This window comes from Cnephaeus nilssonii (assembly GCF_951640355.1).
Source record: "Cnephaeus nilssonii genome assembly, chromosome: 6".
Lineage (NCBI taxonomy): Eukaryota > Metazoa > Chordata > Mammalia > Chiroptera > Vespertilionidae > Cnephaeus > Cnephaeus nilssonii.
Genome location: NC_137077.1, coordinates 91,860,425 through 91,877,954, shown reverse-complemented (window position 1 = coordinate 91,877,954; position 17,530 = coordinate 91,860,425). Strand labels below are relative to the sequence as shown.

At 52.2% G+C, this 17,530-nt stretch overlaps 1 protein-coding gene across 1 annotated transcript in view; it reads right to left on the bottom strand.

The window, feature by feature from the left end:
• The window catches only part of WNT5B (Wnt family member 5B), a 141,481-nt gene extending 126,469 nt beyond the window's left edge, over positions 1–15,012 (bottom strand). Inside the window, exon 1 of the mRNA XM_079774393.1 lies at positions 14,489–15,012. The gene's annotated coding sequence lies outside the window, so the exon portion shown is untranslated. The remainder of the gene's footprint in view (positions 1–14,488) is intronic.
• Positions 15,013–17,530: the final 2,518 nt, after the last annotated feature.

The window sequence follows — 17,530 nt, the reverse complement described above, 5'->3', positions numbered from 1 at the left end:
ACACACATATATATATATATTCCCCGGTTAATCACTTGAAAGTAGTGAGGATGGTGGAGCTGAGAGACATTATGTTCAGGGAACAAAGATTTTTTTAAAAGACAGTTGACTTTTCATAAAAAAGTACAAAGGATAGAACACAATGAACAATATCTTTAAATTGTTAAAAGGAAACATGAATTTTATAGTGAGCAAAAATATCCTTCAAAGTCAAGGATGCAGTAAAGACATTTTCAGGTAAATGAAAGCTGAGAGAAACAGACTTGCACTATCAGAAATACTAAAGAGATAACCATCAGGCTGAAAAATTGGGTCAACAGGAAAAAATGAAAAACACCTGAAATGGGAAATAAAAGTATAAGCATAAAGACTCTTTTCTTGCCCTAGCCGGTTTGGCTCAGTGGATAGAGCGTAAAGGGTCCTGGGTTCAATTCCGGTCAAGGGCATGTACCTTGGTTGCAGGCTCCTTCCGGCCTGGGCCCTGGCTGGGACTCATGCAGGAGGCAACCAATTGATGTGTTTTTCTCACATCAATGTTTCTCTCTGTCTTTCCCTCTCTCTTCCACTCTCCCTAAAAATCAATGGAATATATCCTCGGATGAGGATTGAAAAAAAAAAAAAAAGGCTCTTTTCTTTCTTCTCATAATTTACTGAAAAGACAACTAACTGTTTAAAGCAAAAGTAATCCTATATGATAAAGAGCTAATATGCTAATTAGACTGAACAGCAGAACGACCGTCCTGACAACCTTCAGGACGAAGCAAGGGCTGTGATGCCGAATTTTGTGCATCAGGCCTCTAGTAACTCCATAAGAGGGGTTTATAGCATATGTAGAAGATATGACAACATACTAACACATGGCAGCAGGTAAGTAGAATTATACTGTTGTAAGTTTATCACATCTGTATAGTATGGACAGGGAGAGGTACAATGTGACTGTGAAGAGATACTCTAAGATCCGGTTAATTAAGGATGCATATAGTTAGCCTCAGAGCAATAGCAATAACAAAAACAGGGGAGTGGATGAATGGAAAACAAATAGCAACATGGTAGACTTTAACCAAACCATATAAAATTACATTAACGGATCAAAACTTAACATCACCAATAGTAAGAAACACTGAGATCATGTCTCCCTAACATGATGCATTGAGGCAGACACAGCATCACTGCTTTAGCACCCCTGCCAGAAATGCATAGCCACAATCTAATCATGAGAAAACATCAGACAACCCACACTGAGAGAGCATTCCATAAGTGTACACATCAAACATGTCAAGGTCATGAAAAACAACAGACACACTGAGGAAGTTTGGAGAAGACTAAGGGGGCATGACAAGTAAATTTAATGTGAGATATTGGATTGGATTTGGGGCCAGAAAAAGACATTAGGGGAAAATTGGAATAAAATCTGTAAATTACTTACTACTGTAATAATGTTAACTTTCTGTTGTAAAATGTTAATGGGGGAAACTAAGTAAAGGGTATACCTACAGGAATTCTCTGAACTATTTTTGAAACATTACTGTAAGTTAAATGATTTCAAAATAAGCTAAAAGATGGGGTTAAATGTGAATAGACTAAACATCCCAATTAAAAAACGGAGATTGTCATATTAACCAAAATGTGGATTAACTCAAATGTCCACCAAAAGTGAATAAACGAACTATAGCATATTTATTCAATGCAATACTATGCAGCAGACTGTAAGGGGACCAGGGAGGTAGAAATATCTTGATTGGGGTGGTGGTTGCATGGGTGTATGTATTTGTCCAAATTTACTGTACTATACAATTACAATTTTATTGTATATAAATTATCCTATATAATAAAAGAGTAATATGCAAATTGACCATCACTCCAACACACAAGATGGCTGCCCCCATGTGGACACAAGATGGCTACCACAAGATGGCCAGCAGGGGAGGGCAGCTGGGAGGGACCAGGCCTGCAAGGGAGGGCAGTTGGGGGCGATCAAGCCTGCAGGGGAGGGCAGTTAGGGGTGACCAGGCCAGCAGAGGAGGGAAGTTGGGGGCAACCAGGCCTGCAGGGAAGGGCAGTTGGGGGGGACCCAGGCCTGCAGGGGAGAGCAGTTAGGGGGGGGGGCGGGGAACCAGGCCTGCAGGGGAGGGCAGTTAGGGGTGACCAGGCCTGCAGGGGAGGGCAGTTAGGGGCAAACAGACTGACAGGGGAGCAGTTAGGCATCAATCAGGCTGTCAGGGGAGTGGTTAGGGGGTGATCAGGCTGGCAGGCAGAAGCGGTTAGGGGCAATCAGGAAGGCAGGCAGGCAAGCAGTTGGGAGCCAGCAGTCCTGGATTGTGAGAGGGATGTCCAACTGCCCGTTTAGGCCCGATCCTACTGAGATCGGGCTTAAACGGGCAGTTGGACATCCTCGAGGGGTCCCAGATTGGAGAGGGTGCAGGCTGGGCTGAGGGACACACCCCCCCGTGCACAAATTTCGTGCACTGCGCCTCTAGTACTTCAATAAAGTTGATTAAAAAGAAAAAGTGACATCCCCACCATTCAAATGTGGAGATACAGAGCAGCATGTGAAGAAACAGAGAGCAGAATTTATGAAGTTTATGAGTTTTGACAGTCCTAAGACTTTCTCTAACCCTCAAATGCAAACAGATTGTGGGAGCAAGTTCATGATATTTTTCAGAAGCAGGCCTCCCAGGCTCTCAAGCATCAAAGGGAGATGCCACTTAGGCCTCTTCCTAGCACAGGGATGGTTGACAGTGCATTGCAACAATCTCACTTGAAAGAAAATATTTAAAAGCTGTCTGGTAAGGTTTTGACCAGGATCCTCTTGATTTGGTTACAGCATAACAAACTATGTATTTGAAAATGCAATGTTATTGAGGTCAGGTTACTGTTGAACTGACATGTTTGTGTAGTTTATTAATACCATGCTTAAGTATGAAAATAACACCAACTCTACCCCTGCTTTCCAGACACAACCAAACTTCTGATTATGTCAGCAGAACTAGTCTCTGGAGAATGCACAATAGCATTTTTTGTGGTTCTTTAGAAGCACAATTAAAGTGAACATCTACTGGGTGCTTTATGTGTAAGGCCTTGCTAAGTGCTTTCGTGCATTTCATTTAATCCTCACAACAGCCCCCAAAGGATTTTAACAGATGAGGAAACTGAGGTCAAGAGAGAGTTTGGGTAACTTGCTCAAGATCACTTCTGTGTGGGGGTGAGTTCTGGGGCCAGGATTGGGCCAGCACTAACTGGGCTGTAGAACTTGATTTCTTTTTTTCTTTTTTTAAAAATATATATTTTTATTGATTTCAGAGAGGAAGGGTGAGGGAGAGAGAGATAGGAACATCAATGATGAGAGAGAATCATCGATTGGCCACCTCCTGCATGCCCCACACTGGGGATCGAGCCCACAACCCGGGCATGTGCCCTGACTGGGAATCGAACTGTGACCTCCAGGTTCATAGGTCAAGGCTCAACTACTGAGCAACACCGGCTGGGCAGAACTTGATTTCTTAAGCACTGTACATAAGAGATTAGACTTACCCTTCAGGATAAAGATATTTGTGTTAATGTTACTGATATTTTTATCTATTTTAATGCCAAGGCAGTAAAACAGGAAAATATAAAATGGAAGAAGAAAAAAAAAAACAGCTCACACTAGTTATAGGATATAACTTCTTTTTGATACTTTTGGATACTATTTCACTTCACCATATAAGCTTCTACAAAGTTTTCAAAGACTCTCTCCTAGAAAGAGAGAAATAAGAAGACAAGTGCCAGGTATGAATCACTGTTGAGTCACCTGGGCTGTGTTTTGTCAGTGATTTTAAGTGTCTGGGTCACATACTCTCCACATCCTACAAATAGAAACAGCACTTTACGTTGGTCATAAACTACTTTCTTACTAGTACATGCTATCTCACCTTGCACTACAACAGCTCTGTGAGATAGGCAAAGGGCGGGGGTGGCTATATGGTGAACTCACTTACAGATGAGGAAAGGGAGACTTGTCTAAGTTATATTTTACCCAAGATCCCTGGGAGCAGGGGCAGTAACCCTAGACTTCGGTTTCACAGGTGACCGCAGGACACTGGGCACCCTCACGTATTGGGGTCCAGGGTTTGTGGGACATCTGGTCTTTGCCTAGAATTTCCTATCTCAGTTTTACCTCCTAGTCAGCAGATGTTCAATATGAAGGTGCCACTCTAAATCCTCTATTCTGCAAAACAGCGGAAGTACATTTCCAAGGGAATACTGAGGCAGGCACCAGGATAGGACAGCAGGTCATCTTAGGTAATCAATGACATTACCTTATTTCACCAAACTTCATATGCTACTGATTCTAAAGTGCACCGTTATCTTGTACCTAAGAAAGGAAAGTACGCCCAATTAGACAACAGTACATTGATTTTAAGATGCATCCTGACCTCAGGTATGTTAAAATGTGTCTTAGTGTTGATGAAATGTGGTAATTCAAAACCAGCTTTCTCCAACTGGGGATTATAACCTTCTTAGAAGCCATTGGCTCATTAATTTAATTTAATTTTTTTTTTTTGTTAAAAAATCTAGCTCATTAATTCTAATGTATCAGTATTATTGAATGCTAACAATGCTGACTGCTGGGACTGTCAGTGGGAGAGAGGAATGAAGATGCGTAAGCGTCATCTGCCTTCCAGGAACTCCTATTGGACCCTTCAAGGAAAATCTCAAGAGCCAGAAGCTGTGCCGCTTTCCACAGCTCATTGGTACCAGTAGCTGCCATATCAGAGAATTTCTGGGTCTCCTTTGTCGCCTCAATGTCAAACAAACCAAATTATGAAACACTCAGTTCTTTTGGACCCAACTCTGAGCAGCCTGGTATTTGGAGTGTCGAGATAACAATTTCTTAACCCTCTCATCGTCTTCAGTGAAGAGTTAAAGAAGGGAGTGCACACTGACTGCGGACATACTACGTGCAGGAATTCTCAAAATAACCTTATGAATCGGGCATTACTTTCCCTGTTTAAAGATGAAGAACTGGGAACTCACAAAAGCTAAACAGGCATAGGCTGTGCGTGGCTGAGTCAGGATTCAAACCAAGTCCACTTGCCCCCCCCAAAGGCCATATGCTGTCCCCTGGGCAGGGGACAGGAGGCACAGCGGGCAAAGGCTTCGAGAAGCTTGAAACTCACTGCCAGACTAAACTAAAGTCTGGAGGCCTGATGTTGCCCTTAAACTTCACAGTAAATGACAAAACCCCTTTAGCTACGGGACACCTCGCTCAATTTAGGAACCCATTTAATCAGTAGGACGGCTGTTCACTGCTCTGAGGCGGTCCGCTGGTCCTAGCTGCATACAGGGACTCACCTTAGATCTACCTGAGAAGGTGACTTAACCAGCCACATAGTTAGTCGTGAAGATCAGACGTGAACTACAATTTAAGACCAAGTGTGCAAAGGGCCGTCACAATGCGTGTCCTCTGAACTATGACAACCCCTCAGGGAGCCACCTCCCACCACAGAGAGATCATTCTGACAGAGGCGATCAGGGAGGTGGCATCTGAGCTGGGCCTGGAAGAACGGGCAGGTGTGAACAGGGAGAGAGGGAGGGGAGGGGCTTCTGAGAGGAGCAATGCGTGAGCCAACGTCAGGGAGCAGGGCCTGTGGCTGACTGCGGGGTAGGGAGCGGGAGGGCGGGGTCGGGAAAGGCTGCTTAGTTAGGACTGGAAGGGTACTGAACACCAGAGTAAAGATACCACATGAATTCAGCAGGAAAAAGAGGCGTCACTGGAGCATTTTGAGCAGGAGGGGGACCTAGAGCAGCAGGGTGGCCATTGAGTCGTGGGGGAGCAGGGTAAGAGACGTCCTGTGGAGAGTGGACCAGGGGCAACCAGCCCGTGAGAAAGCTGGGGCCAAAATTCACATCTAACGTCTACGGGCTCACACTCATACAGCAGCACAGAAATACGAGGAGAACCGGATAGTAATTCCAAAGGATTCAGGGGAAATGAAAATAAGGAAAAATTGTCAGGATAAAATAGAGACACTTTGGAACCGTGGTCCTCAACCAGGGGCAAGTGGCCCCCTGCGGGACATTCGGCAATGGTAGGAACGTTTGGGCTGTCATCACTGGGGGGCAGGTGCTACTGGTGTCGGGGGTAGAGGTCAGGGATTTGGCCACATGTACAGGAGAGCCTCCTACAAGAAAGCATTATTGGGTCCAAAGTAATCAATGGTGCCGAGGTTTAGAAACACCATCTTAGAAGCGTAAGGAAACAAGTGGTGAAGAGGTTATACTCACCATGCGGCTCATGAACCAAACGGGTAAAGAAACCAGTGGGACTGTCTCTGCCGAGACTACGACGACTTAGCACTGTCCACTCACTGCTTTCACCTACAACTCTGTGCACCGGCGACAGGCCCGGCCCTGACAGGCACTGAACACTCCGCCTCCACTGCCATCCAGAGGGAGACAAGCACGTAAGAAACACACACTTGGAAACACGTGTGTGCTCGTACACAGATGTGGAGGAAAGACAGAAAAGGAAAGCACCAAACTATTATCAATGGTTATCTCTAACTTGGAGTTATTTTATTTTTCTTCATATTTTTTCAATAAAAATATGAATGAATGGAAAAAATGTAATGATTTTCCGTGAATGTGTCTTCATTTCGACAGTTAAAGTAAGTAAGGTATGTAACGGGCCGTAGGTTCTCACCAGCTGCCCCACCTCTGCAGGCTGGTGAGGGGGGAGGGAAGGACAGGGAGCTACAGACCGAGGGCGGGGAACCCATCTACCTCAGACTTGTCCATGCTGACACACAGCCCCTGTCATTCATTCATTCAATTCCTCCTCCCGCTATGAGTCAGGCATTGCTCCATGTGCTCCAGATACAACAGGGAACCCCCTGCCCTCATGGTGTTTACATTCTAGTAAGTAAGAGGAAGCAGAGAAGACAGCAAGTAAGTAAAATATTAAAAATATGCATGTTCACCCTGGCCGGTGTGCTCAGTGGTTAGAGCATCACCCAGCACACCAAGGGTTCCGGGTTTGATTCCCCAGTCAAGGGCACACACCTGGGTTGCAGGTTCACTCTGTACCTGGACCTGGGGGGTGAGGGTGGAGGGTGCATGTGGGAGGCAACCAATCCACATGTGTCTCTCACATCAATGTTCCTCCCTCTCTCCCTCTCTCTCTCTCTCTCTCTCTTTCTCTCTCTCTCTCTCTCTCTCTCTCTCTCTTTTCCCTCCCCCCCCAACCCCTCTCCCTCCCTTCCTTCCTCTCTCCCACTCTCTCTGAAAGGCAATGGAAAAAATAGCCTCAGGTGAGGATTAACAAAAAAATAAAAATCACAAAAAAGATGTATGTTCAATGGAGAAAAATAAAGCAGAGAAGGGGGCTCAGGAACAGGTGGGAGGGTTTCAATTTATACTGTGGAGCCACAGAAGACCTCGCTGGGATGGCGTTTGAGGAAAGGTCTGAGGGAATACGGAGGAGGAGAGGGCGGAGAAACCCGAGGCAGAAGCGGGCCTGGTGGGGGCTCACCTGCTAGGGTGAAGGACAGAATGGAGCAGGCTGCAGGGGGAGCAGCCGTCAGGTCATCCGGGCTAGTAAGGACTCGGCCTTTATCCTGCAGGAGATGGAAGGGAGGCCATCGGAGGGCTCTGAGGGAAAACTGACCTGACATAGTTCAACAGGAAGGCTGCAGATGATTAAAGCAGAGAGACCCGCTGGGAGGCTGTTACTCTAACTCAGGAGGGAGCTGCTGGTGGAATGAGCCAGGAGGAGAGGAAGGGGTGGACGAAGGGAGAAGCGGCCAGGGCTCTGAGTGTCTTCTGAAAGCAGATTTAACAAGGTTCATTGGTGGACTGGATGTGGGCAGTGGGAGGGAGGGAGGGAGACGGACAAACTTCGGGGTTTATGGCATGAGCAACTAGAAGGATGAGATAGAGAAAGAATACTGTGCAAAGAGCAGGTCTAAGGGGAAAGGTCAAAGTTCAGGCTGGGATGCCTTTCAGATCTCCTGAATAAGATGCTGCTCAAGCAATCAGATGTGCATCTGAAGGTCTAGGGAAAGGAGCAGGCAGGAGATGAAAATGTGGGGTTACTAACAGTGCAGACAGCACTTACAGCCATTAAAGTGTATTAGCAGAGAAGAGGTTAAAGGAGAGAAAGAAAGGCAGGACAGCTGCTGCCAGGGAGGGAGAAGGGAAACCAGGGGGGTGAGGTGCCCTGGAACCAAGTGATGAACATGCATCAAAGAGGAGGGAGAACGGAGGTCTTTTCCTATCAGTTCTTTTCCAATGATATCAATAAGGCTTTACTGGGTACTCCTGCTGGGGCACCCTGGGACCAAGGAGAGTAGTTTCAGTGACTTCTAGATGGTGCCAGTAGTCTGGAGTGACCACCTAGCAAGGTCGATGACTGTGCCTGGGGTGCAAGGCGCTGGGAATGAAGCCCATGGAACTCCTTCCTACTCCGGTCCCTTCACCGTCTCAATCTGGTCACACGCGGATGGAAAATATCTACCTGCAATGGCAGCATGGAGGCATGTTCCAGGTCCCCCTGAGAGCAGCCAAGGACCCGGCCTGAGCAAGACCAGGATTTGTGTTTCAGGGAAAAGGGAGTGTCCCACTTTCCTCCTTTCGTGACAGCCCACCCTGAACACTTGTCACCTCCCGTCACTGGTCATTCCACAAGCTGGGACCCTCTACTCCCATCGATGTAATGATCAAACGGCATCTATGAGAGTCACTTCCTGAGACGGGCCAGGACATGCTGACAGCGATGGGTATGCTGCTGCGGTCCCATCCAAGGCAGCCCACACCTTTAATGCAGAGCAGGCCAGGGGCAGGCGCCAAGGGGCTCTAACTGCCCTGCCCCTGCACCCTCATGCAAAATAGCTAACTCCCCTGCAGCCTGGAAAAGTCCCTGGCATGGTTTAGTGCTTTCCGTACACTAATCCCCACCACCTACTGCACAGCAATCATATGAGAGGAGTGTCAAGGTACTATTTCCATTGACAAATGAGGAAACCGAGGTCCCAAGAAGTCAGGTCACCTGCTCTGGCGACATTTACACAGCCAGCTACTGATTGCTGGGATTCACACCCGGCATCTGACTCTAAACCCTAGTCTCTGTTGTCTCAGCTTTCTATAGCCTCTTGTCTGGTGGATTACCCTGACAGTGCCATCTACAACGTTCCCCCATTCACCAGCTCCTGCTTCTGAGTGGGATATGGCATTTTCTAGTTCAAAACGTATGCACAAAAATCTCTTTAAAGGGGTGATTATTCCTATTGCAGATCTTGTACCCCAAACAAGATTTGCACGCAGTATTTAGTAATTCATTGCTCAAATTTTCTCAGGGGAAACTTCTCGATGAATGTGGGTAAGGTAGGTATATCATCTTAGAGATGAGTTTAGGAAGGGGCTCAACTGTACTCCAAGCTCCCAAAGCAATGAAACCCTCCCATCATCTCCGGGTTCCTGCTGGGAAGAGAGGTGGGTGGGGTGCACAAATCCTGGTTCAGAACCGGGAGATGTGGCAAGTGCAGGCACAGGGCAGGGACAGAGCGCGGGGCACAGGGCAGGGGCTCAGGGCAGGGACAGAGCGCGGGGCACAGGGCAGGGACAGAGCGCGGGGCTCAGGGCAGGGACAGAGCGCCGGGCTCAGGGCAGGGACAGAGCGCAGGGCTCACGGCTGCTCTGTGCTTGTGCCCTCAATGTCCAGCTCCTCTCTGAGGGTAGAGCAAGGCTCAGCAGCAAGCAGGATTACCGTGGGCTAGTGTTAGAAAAGCTTTCTTGCCATATTTTTTTGCTCCCCAAGAAGGACCCTGAGCAAATCTACTGATGGAACATTCCAGATCATTCAAAAGTGACCTTTGGGGGCTCAGATTTGTAAACCAAGAACTTTTAATCCACTGCCTTTTCCCATTTAAGCCCAGCTATCATTTTCCAGACCTCAGGAAATCCACTCCTGACCCTTTATCAACTAGTCAGACAAGACTAACCTTTGAAGGGTTAGCATTTCTGGGCTCAGGGAAGCTTAGAGAAGAGAGGACTGGAAACCCGTTTAAGATCCGCTCAGGCAGCAGCCCTGAAGTCAGCCGAAGCTGGAGACAGAGCCTCCCTAATCCTTCGGAGGCTGGCTAACCACAGAGGCCCCTGGCAGGCCAGAGCCCAAACCCAGGAGCACAACCTGAGCCTCCAGCTCGACCACAAGCCCTGCCTGCAAGACCACGACTTGTGAAACAGTAACTCTGTGCAAGCAGCAGGGCTGGGGCCGGGGCTCTGCCGCTCCGCCCCTCCGCCCCTCCCGTGGGAACGCACCCTCTGTGATTGGCTGCTTCCCCACCCCCAGGCCTGGTCTACAGCAGAGGGGTTTCCAAAACTGAGCCAGCTAAAGCTATTTAAAACAGCATGTGAGAACTGGAAGGGGCCTCTAGCACAGTCTAATGCAACCTCCTCACTTTATAGAAGAGACAACTGAAACCCCAAAAAGAAGCTACAATGAGCCTCCTCCCTCCACGACCCTCTGTGCTCTCCCCCCTCCTCCCACCCCATAAACCTACCAGGCAAAACCTCAAGAAAAGATGGTGATGCCAAGAACAGGACATATAGGAGGGCTGGATGGGTTCTTCGGGGGTTTGGAGGTGCAAAGAGGCATTCTGACAAAACAGCCTGTGCCCTTAAAGGCTGCGCTGGGCTGCTCAGCGGGGACTCCAGAGCCGCTGACTGGGCTGGGCAATGATTACAATCAGCACAGTAGCCGGAGTCTAGGTTTCCTGAAACCTCGTGCATGGTGTTTGGAGGGGTCAGGGGGCAGTCTCCCCCCAGTACCAACCAGGCTCCAATTCACCCAGGAGGAAACTGAGTTGGGAAGAAAGCCACGTGGGTGGAGAAGCAGGGAGGAGAGACACCAACTTTAGAAAGTCCAGAAGAGGATTCATGCCGCACAAAAAAGCCCAACTGCAACCACAGGGGCGAAGAAGTCGGGAAATGCTGCCGGAGGAGCCAGCCCAGTGGCCAGACGGCCAGCTAGTGGGTCCAGGAGGATGGAGGGGCGGAGGTTTAAATTTAGCCAGGTAAACAGAGCTGCCCCTGGAGAAGGCCTGGCAGGAGCAGGGCAGTCACCTGCTCTCCTCGCTGAAGGGAAAGCCGGGCCAGACGGTATCAAGCAGCAGGTCTGCTTTCCAGGCTGCACCAACGTGCTGGGGGGGAATGAATAGGCTGCTCCTCAAAGATGGGGAGAAGGCCATTTTAACTTTAAAAAGTGGCTCAGCTTTAAAATCATTAGGTCTTTTTGTCTTTATCACCGTATCTATCCCCAACCCCTCTGCCGGATTTTTCTGGACTCCTGGATACAATTTGAAGATGCCCCATTGAAAACCACCCAAGAATGCCCTGCAGTAAAGGTGGGAACCCCCATATTCTCTCCTCACTAGGAGATTTTTATATCTATCGTTCTTATGAATCTTGAGAGGCCTGAAGGAGTTACAGAAACAACTACAACAAACTCGGAGGACTGTGTTCAGATGTGGGGCCGGAACAAAGGTGGAGTCTGAAGACTTGTTAAGAAGATTAGGGAGATAAAGGACAGGCAGTTTGGAAGGGCACTAGGGAGAACAAATTCAGAACAGCAAACAAGAAAGCTTTTGTGGGCGTATTTTATTTCAGAGAAGGCAAGCGCTATCACTTCATGTAAAAATTTCCTCCCCTGCTGGAGATGCCAGGCCATGCAATCCAGAAGCCAGCAGAGCTATGCTAGACGTAAAAATTAGGACAGACTGGCCTGCTCTTCTGTCCTCTTGAAGAAGTGCAAACAAAAAAAAAACACCTTCCTGCTGTGACTAGAGTAAGAGGAGGGTGAAATCCACAGGTGAAGGCCATCCCAGGTTTTTTCATTTCACAGCACATGGCTCCCACCAATCTGGCAATATCCCTTTAACTTTAACTTTTGGGGTAGAAAATTTCTTAGAAAAAGGTTGCTTCGAGCCAATAAGACACCCCTGGAGATAGTACAATCACCAAATGTACTCAAGAGAGGACTGATTTCAGACACCCTGAGCAAACACCTACACACACACACACACACACACACACACCTTCCCTCACATATTCATACTGGAATACATAAGAAATCAGAGCCTGGGAAAGTAGAAACCCATGGATGGAAAGGGCCAGCCAGCTCTGGCTCCCGCCCCCCTGGCAGGCAGACCCCCCAAGTGTATCACACGCCCTCAGTCTGATTTTCTTTAGGAAAAGAAGGAATTGCTGCTCAGGGCTACCCTTAAGCTACTTATCCACATATTGACTTTTTTGTGTGTTTGTTTGTTTGTTTGTTTGTTTGTTTTGTTAATCCTCACCCAAGGATATTTTTCCATTGATTTTTAGGGAGAGGGGAAGAGAGTGGGAAAGACAGAGAGAAACATCGATGTGAGAGAGACACATTGATTGGTTGCCTCCTGCATGTGCCCCGACCAGGGTCCGGGCCAGGGAGGCAGGGAGGAGCCTGCAACCGAGGTACGTGCCCTTGACCGGAATCAAATCCGGTACCCTTCCGTCCGCAGTCCGACGCTCTATCCGCTGAGCCAAACCGGCTAGGGCAGTGGTCGGCAAACTCATTAGTCAACAGAGCCAAATATCAACAGTACAACGATTGAAATTTCTTTTGAGAGCCAAATTTTTTAAACTTAAACTTCTTCTAACGCCACTTCTTCAAAATAGACTCGCCCAGGCCGTGGTATTTTGTGGAAGAGCCACACTCAAGGGGCCAAAGAGCCGCATGTGGCTCGCGAGCCGCAGTTTGCCGACCACAGGGCTAGGGCAACCCATATTGACTCTTTAGGTCCCTTTGCTCCACTCCCTCCTATCCTGGTGTCAGCTCCGGCTGAGCTGGGAGTGGGGAGAGCTGGTGTTAAGCCGCCTCTTTTCCCTGGACCCCCGGGCCTGACGGCACCACCAAGAGCCCAGCGGCATCGCTCCTCTCGGCCTTGCCTTTCCTTACACACGGCTTCTTCTCTATTTACAACCCCAGACCTTTTGTGTCACAGAGACACTATTTTGAAATGGAGGAAAACCACCACTCAGCCTTCCACCTGCCTTAGGTCGGTGTGTTCGCCAGGACTGGTGTGTCTGTACCTGGACAGGTGTGTGGGCATAAACTCGGGCCAGCACCCACTCACCCATGCCAGAGTGTAGCAGTCTGGCCTTTGAAACCCACAGGCAAATCAGACGGCAGCAGGAGTGGCTGGCACCAGGAAAGGGTCCTCAGGCTTTCTGAGGGCGTGCCCGCTGCTCCCGGGCGCTCTGCTGCCTTAGGGACGGACACAGACGTGCCCCAGGGGGTGTGACCCTGCCCCGCTGACCCAGAGGTTTCTGCACCCACACAGACGGCATGACACAGATGTCCCATCACAGCTCTGTCTAGCGGGCACCGTCTTGGTGACTAGAGCAGTCAGGGATTGGTAACGTGATCCTGAACCTTTCGCCTCCAGGTACCAGGATGAAACCCTGCCCAGGGTGGTAGTCACTGAGAGCTGTTGCCAACGGGGCCAGGTGGCAAAAGCAGTGAAGGCAGTGGGAGTTGGGGGTGGAGAGCAAGTGCCCCCATTCAAGCTGGGAACCCGCCCCCTGGACTGGGCAACCTCAGCTTTCCTCTCGGTAAAACGGAACCATCATCTCTCACCGTGAGTGGAGGAGGAGGGCGAAAATATCTCGGAAATCTGGCCCTGACTGAGTGCATGGCCAAACATGCCTGAGGGTCCCCGAGAAGACGGAGAAAGAGGTAACTTCCCCATTCTCGCGGGGCAGGAATAGGTGTGCACCAGGAGCGGAGGAGCGATGCAAGACAACGGAAACCTCTGACCCCACTCCGGGCTGGACCTGCTCTGGGCTCAGGCAGGAGTTCAGGCACCGAACTAACTCCTCCGGGCGCTGAAGTCGGCCAGACGCGGTGCTCGCTCAGCCGGGCCGACGCGGGCGCGGACCGCAGGCAGAGCCTTCCAGCTGGGCCCGACCGCGCCAGCAACGGAGCGAGGAGATCGGAGGGGCTCACGCCTCCCGGACCGGCGCCCGCAGGGCCCCGGGAAGTCCGCGCACCCGCCGGAGGGCGGCACCTCCCGGCCACCTCCTCAGACGTCCACCCCTCGGGGACCGAGAGCCGCCGGCGCCCGAGCAGCGGGAGCGGGAGGGAAACCCCGACCCTCGCTGCCCGCGCCCCGCGCCGCACACGGCTGGAGGGGCGAGCGGCCCCAGCTTTGTCTGCGGCCGGGGGGGGGGGATCCCCTTCCCTCTCCGCGCCCCCTGCCCCCACCTGACGGGCCCGCTCCCGGCACCCCTAGTCGCTCCGCGCTCCGGGGGCCGAGCGCCCGCGGCCGCCGAGGGGGCGGAACCGGGGGCGCTCGGAAGTTTCGGAGGCGGGAGCCGCGGAGGGGCGTCTCCGCGCGGCGAGGCCGGGGGGCCGGGGCTGGGGCGGCCCGCGAGCGCCCCTCTCCCGCAGCGGGCAGCCGGCGCTTACCTGCCTGTCCCGCCGCTCGTCAGGCTCGCGGGCTCCGGCTCCTCCAGCGACGGCTGCGCCGGGTCGGCCGGGCGCGGCGAGCGGAGGCCCGGGGCCGCCGGGGGCCGGGCCGCTCCCCTCAGCGGGCAGGCTGCTCCAGCCGCCGCGCCGGACTCCGCATCCGCGCCGGGCGCGCTCCGCTCCGGGTCCCGCCGGGCCGGGTGCCCGGGCCGCCTCCGCGGGATGCGCGTTGCCCGGCCCGGGCGGCCGCGGCCCTGGGCGTCCGCGCTCGCTCCTGCCGCCGGGAGGGCCCCCTGCTCTGCGCCCGGGACCCCGCGCTCGGCCGGCGGGAAAGTCGGGTGCGGAGCCCGCGCCGCGCGGAGGGAGGCCCCGGGCCCTGGACGCCCGGCTCCCGCCCAGCCGTCGGTCGTCGCTGGGCTGCACGCTCCCCCCCGGAGCGCGGGACCCCAAGAAGTTTCGGCCGAGTCGGCTGCGGGCGGGCGGGCGACGGCCGCGGCTCGGCTGGGAGTGCCGGGCGGGCGCCGAGCGAGCGGATCCGAGCCCCGCCGCCTCCGCCCCGCCCCGCCCCCGCGCCGCCTCCCCGCCCCCGGCCGCCGCGCGGGCCGGCTCCCTCCTTCCCACCCGCGAGCCCCGACCCCCTCCCGGGGCTCCTCCCAGCGCTGGGACCGTGACCTCCGCACCTGCCCTGCCGCCCGGGCGGACACCACTCCTCCCTCGGCCTCTGGACGGAGCGGCCCGGGCCTGGACGGGGGTGTGCATGGGGAGCCGCCGCCCGGCCCCCTCCCCGACCCCCTCCGCAACCCGGAGCCCCGACCGCCTCCTGCTCTGGGACCTGGACCCGGCGCCCGAGCAGACCGCGGGCGGTGCCCGGCCAGCAGCCCCCGGGCGCCCAGCACCCCGGCCGGGAACACCTACCGCAGGGGCTGCGGAACTGGAGGCTCTGAGGGGAGAGAGTTAGCTCAGGAGCTCTTATATTTACACCAAACTCTTGCTCGCGCTTTATCCTCCTTCGAATCCCCCCGAAGCAGTAGAGTGATCTGTTATTTCCGCTTTACCAACCCAAGCCATGCCTCTCCTGCCCTGACCTTTGCCTACAGCACCCAGCAAGAGACTTCAGGGACAGGAAATTTGATGGGGGCGGGGGCGGGGGGCGGGGGGCACACCAAGAAAAATGTTTCCAACGCATTCTCTCATCACTTCTGACAGCTTTAAGGTTGAGTTATTCACCTGATTTTTTTTTTTGGGGGGGGGGGGGAGAACCAAGACTCAGGAAAGCGGCACCATCAGTCCATAGTCACTAAAGGGAGCCAGTGGCCTGAAAATATCACTAGAGTCCAGTTTTTAGCCTCAGCTCAGACACAAGTTTCAATACTTTTATTGGGGTTCCAAGTCCTCTTAACACCCCAGGGTGACCTGCCCAAAAGGGAGTTTGCCAAGGTCCCAGGGGATGCAGGTGCTTGAGCCCCAGCTCCGGGACCCTGTTCCAGACTCTGGTCAGGGGCCAACCAGGAGCAGCCAGCACCTTTGAGGCCTGCTCTCCAACTGCCTTTTCTTTTACAGTTTGAAACCCATCTCTTCCCTGAGTACGTCGGAGGCCGCCTGCTAAAGAAATTGCCTTTGAAAGCAGTACAGTGTGGGGGGGGGGGGGGGGAGAGAAACAACAATAGAAATAATCCTAGGTTTTGCCTTTTCTTAATTAGTAACCAAACAAGGAGACAGTCTTCCCCTTTCCGTGGGCTAGGGGCTGCAGGGAGAGTGAGGGAAAGAGGGAGCAGGAGCCCAGCACAATGGGTTGGCAATAGGAGCTATTGTCCTCCCCTTTTTTACAATAAGGAAACTAAGAGCTGATTTAGCAAACACCAGACTAATTAGAGGGAAAAGCTTCCTTGGAACTGTGTTGGCCTGGGCCGGAGGCAAACTATGACTTTCTCACCTCACAGTGAATGGGGTTTATGAGACCAGGTCCAGGAACCTTAAATGAGTGGTCTATAACTGCTGGGGAGTGGGGGGGGGGGGGGGTGTTGTTTTCACCTAGGGGGGCTAGTTCAAGGCTTTATCTCTGGGGACAGACGGACAGGGAGAAGAGCTGGTCTAAAGCAGACATAAAAGCTTAGAATCCACTTTGTCCCATTAAAAGCATGCCCAGTTCCTCTCCTCAGAATAAAGCGTGGACTCTGAGGCTGGGATCTTTGTGGGGGGGTCAAGGAAAGGCCTTGTCTAGGAGGCCCTGGTCGTTCTGGGATGCAACCTGGGAGAATTTGGGGATTCGCTTCATACACACATTTATGGACCCCAAGCACACAGAGATGACTGAGACCAGTTCCCAGCCTAAAGGAGGAAGGTTGGGGTAGGGGACAAACTTCTCATTTGGGGTCTAGAATGAGCACAAGAAGGGACAACCTTGCTTGGTCTCCCTCTGACAACCCAGGAGGAGAGCAGGTGACAGATGGATGCAACGCCAGCTAATGTCCCACACGTAGCCCTCCACCTCCCACCATCTCCGTCCAAGATGAGTCAAGCCTCGTGGCCCAGGAAGGGGAGCGGCAGTGCCCCCAGGAAAGGAGCTTGTGGCGGAGCAGCTGGGAAAACACGCAGCGAGGAGCCCTGGGCCAGCTTCCCAAGGGAAGTGGTGAGCGCCCCATTGCTTGAGTCACGGAGCTGCTGGGGAGTCCACAGCCAGCCCCGGGGGCAAGTGCTGGTGGGAATGAGAGAGCTCTCACCATGTTTGGTCTGTGATTGCTGGGTGGGGTCTCTTGCCTTCTTCCCTGAATAAAACACATCCCAACTTGGCATTTGTGGTTGAAACAAAGAAAGAAAAAAGCACGTATCTGGACCTATGGAAAGTGGTAAGGATTCCTGCTCTGTTTATTGGAGACAAGTTTCCTTCTTCCTTGTCATGCCCTCCCGAGCCATCAGCCACACTTAGAGGTCTCTTCCACGCCAGAATGCCGAAGGAAAATCCTGTCGGAAAGAGTAAGAGGGAAGCCAGTGTCCTCCATTTCCTTAGCTCTCTGGGGCCTTCCTGTGGGGGTACACCTCGGC